We start from the raw sequence: 3,933 nt of genomic DNA, 5'->3' as shown, positions 1-3,933 counted from the left end.
CTCTGCTGCCCATCCCCCAGAGAGGAGGTTATATGTAGATCCCTGTGATCAATTCCCCCTTTCTACCCCCACCCCTTCCCTCCTGGTATCGCAATTGAAGCAACTTTAAAATAGGTCAAAAGGGAGGTCAAATGGTAAGCTATTATATTTTAACCTCTCTATATCTGTCATAATAGACTTTATACAAATATCTATTATGAATTAGAACTTGGATATATGAATCCAGGAAAATTGGAAGTTATAAACCATTAAAGTTAATGGTGCAGAAGTTAAGAATTTTACCAATGTTTTTAGTTTGAAATTGATCGTGCATGCAATAATGAATTGATAACTTTTGGTGATTAGAATGTAAAAGTTGGAAACAAAGGAGAAGTAACAGTAGTTGGGAAAAATGGTATTAGTGGTAGAATGACTTCTTCACCACAAATACCTTCCTTTTTCCACCACACAAAAGGTGAGCTCACAGGAAAGCTTCCCCAGATAGAATACACAGAAATCGATTTGACTGCATCTGTGGAAAGAGACACTAGACAAGCTCAATAGCAGCAGCTAAAACGAGGCTGAGGCCAACATGGAAACACACCATCAATTGTTCATATATAAGTTCAGGAGGAAGCTGACTTGTTTGAAGAAAATTAAAACAAGTCCAAAAGAGTTAAGGTATGACCTTGAGAATATCTTAGCTGAATTTTGAGAACACTTGAGGAAGAAATTTTACTCATTAAATAATAACAGAATATTTGATGCAAAGCATGACTAAAAAAGAAAGTAAAATAGTATAAAGAAATGTGCAAAGACCTAGAGTTAAAAAACTGAAATGAAGAACATACTCAGCATATCTTTAAATAAATCAGGAAAAAATTCAAGCCTCCAGAGTTACAATATTGAGATATTCTTTAGGCAAAATATTGAATAATGCAAGATACACCAAGAGAATATGGAAAGAATACGGAGGTACTGTACCAAAGAGAACTAGTTGATATTCACCCATTTCAAGGGGCAGCATACAATCAAGAACCAATGATACCAAAGGAAGAAGTCCAAAATGCACTGAAGGCATCAGTGACTGATGAAATAACAACTGAAATATTTCAACACGCTGAGGAAGCACTGAAAGCACCCACGCATGCATACTGGGAAATGTGGAAGACAGCTATTTGGCCAACTGACTGGAAGAGATCATATTTGTACTTATTACCCCCAAAAAGGTGATCTGTCAAAAGGCTCAAAGCATCAAACAGTATCATTCATTTTACATGCAAGTAAAATTTTGAAGATCATCCAATAACAGTTGGAGCAGTACATTAACAAGGAACTAGTAGAAATTCAGGCCAGATTTGGAAGAGGGTGTGGAACAAGGAATATCATTGCTGACATCAGATGAATCTTGGGTGAAAGCAGAATATACCAGAATGATGTTTATTTGTGTTTTATTAAGCATGGCAAAAGCATTTGACTGTGTGGACCACAACACATCATGGACAGACTTGGGAAGGATGGGAATTCCAGAACACTTCGTTGTACTCATGTGGAATCTGCATATGAATCAAAAGCCAGTTGTGTGAATAGCACAAGGAAATACTGAATGATTTAAAAGAAGGAAAGGTATGCATTTGGGTTATGTACTCTCGCCATACTTGTTCAATCTATATGCTCAGCAAATAATTAGGGAAGCTGTGAAAGTTGGACATTGAACAAGGATGACCAAAGAAGAATTGATGCATTTGAATTATGGTGCTGATGAAGAATATTTGCCAAAAGAACAAGCAAAAATCTATCTTGAAGAAATATACCAGAAAGACTATTGCTCTGTCCCTATCTGGAAGAGAGATGAGTGAAGAAAACTGAAAGTGCATGGAAACACATGGCCCAGTGGACTAATGGAGTACTCAAACACAAGTCTCCATAACCCTGAGACCAGAAGAACTAGATGGTGCCTACTACTAAAAACTGCTCTGAAATTAGAAGGTTCTGAATAGAGTCAGAAAAAAGGTGGAACAGAACTCAAAATAATAAGAGATCAGACTTACTAGCCAGACTGATGGAACTCTCAAACTATGACCCTGAGACTGCCTTCAGGTCTGGAACAGAAATGACCATCTAAGATAAAAAGGGTATCATTTATCCAAGGATCATGCTCAGAAGGAAGGAATGGAAAGAGAAAACACAAGAGGAAGAAAGATAACGGATATTGCATTGTTGGAATTGTAATCCATGACATGAAGCAAAGTGTGTGCAAATTGTTAAAAGGAAAACTTTATGTTCTGTAAATAGTCACATTTACAACAAAGTGTTTTACAATAAACAAAACAACCCCCCAAACAACAAAAGTAAGCTGTTGGTTATTACGGTATTACACAGTTGCAGGTCTTGGAAAACTTGGACTTTTTTAGACATGATTTCCTTGTGAGATAACTACTAAATTTTATTTCAAATCATTATAATGCCCATTTATTTTTAAGTCACTTCATGTCAAGAAGAGTGATTGATTTGTATGTTTGTATGTTACTTAAGGCTTATGTCACCTTGACTGGCTCAGGGTTCTCAGGGGTTTGGCAGTTAAGACTTAGTCATCCTCCATGATGCAATAGCCTCAAAGGTGGGGCCTGCTTCTAGTATAGGTTGAAAAACTTGCTTATTTTTTGTTGAGTCTGGATCATGAATCTGGCTGCTTGACCTCGGGTTCTTGGGACATGAGGCAGCAGCCTGTTGTATTTCCTGCTGACTTTGAATTCATTCGCCTCTGCAGCCACACAACCATTGCCTTCATGCTAATCTTGAATTCATCAGTCAATGCAGCTACTTAAGTCAGGAGAAGTCCGCAGTACTTGGAAATTGCCAACTTCTACAACTACATGAGACATTTTCCTGATATAAATATTTACATGTGCATATGCAAGCTTCACTGGTTTTGCTTTGTTAGAGAACTCAGCCCAAAATAGCTGTTACAGATAAATCATTTGGCATAGAGCTTTATAAAAATAGATCTATCATAAAACTTGTTTACATATTTTTCCGGACAGAGGAAGGAAGAAGGCACTATCCCTGAAATTCTCCCTGAATTTCAGATATTTTTCAATAATAATAAGATGAAATACGGGTTTATGTTCAAAAGTGGAATGCTAAAAAATTGATTTCTCTCAGTGTTTCCCATTGGGTAATCAGGGAAGGATTTTAAGAACTCAAGTGTTTCCAAATGGATGGGTCTGAGAAATGATTTTGTTGTTGTTGTTAGTTTGAAGAATACAGAAATATTTCATTTTTTTCACTTAAGGATGCAACACACAAATACTGCTGATATATATTCACATGTAACTGTTCTCTCAATTTACAATCAAACAATTGGTGAATCCAAACGAAGTCCTACAATCACTACCTGGAACATATACTATATCAGTATTTCAATAGTTTATCCATTTCTTATTTTATACTCTAAAACTTCATGATGTTGTTGGAATAAATAGGCCCACAGGAAGACAGTGGTGCCCAAGGTTAGTCCAACTTGCAGCCAATCAGGTTTGCTAAATGTCAGCTCTCAAATGAAGAACTTTGACCTCACTGAACGACCACTCAGGAGCCAGACTGGAGCCAGCAAGCAGTCTAAGGGGCACAGTAACACAAGTGGCTTCATCTTGCTAGCCCAGCTCTCAAAAGAGTGATTGTTATGGCTACTCTGCATGTTTTCCTTGAGGCTGCAAGATCAGAGACAATGATTTATAGCCTGTAAGCATTCTTGAATTAATTTTACCAGGAACACACAATTTTCAGAATTCTCAAGTGTAAGAATTATCATTCCATGCTTTATGGTGGTGATAGCACTGACAGGGACTTCTGCCCCATCTGCTAAGGAGATGAACAGAAGACCCCGGGACGCAAGGGACAGACAAAGGACCCTGTGAGAAATGGCTTGAAGCCAGGACCCAGTGATATTCA

At 37.5% G+C, this 3,933-nt stretch overlaps 1 pseudogene; it reads right to left on the bottom strand.

Annotated features, from left to right (window-relative positions):
* Nucleotides 1-3,409: 3,409 nt before the first annotated feature.
* LOC101643985 lies at nt 3,410-3,631 on the bottom strand (annotated as a pseudogene).
* Between the last annotated feature and the right edge of the window lie 302 nt (nt 3,632-3,933).

This window comes from Echinops telfairi, unplaced genomic scaffold (assembly GCF_000313985.2).
Source record: "Echinops telfairi isolate 266 unplaced genomic scaffold, ASM31398v2 ScPeMD7_5592;HRSCAF=6446, whole genome shotgun sequence".
Classification (NCBI taxonomy): domain Eukaryota; kingdom Metazoa; phylum Chordata; class Mammalia; order Afrosoricida; family Tenrecidae; genus Echinops; species Echinops telfairi.
This window is presented reverse-complemented; position numbering and strand designations above follow the sequence as displayed.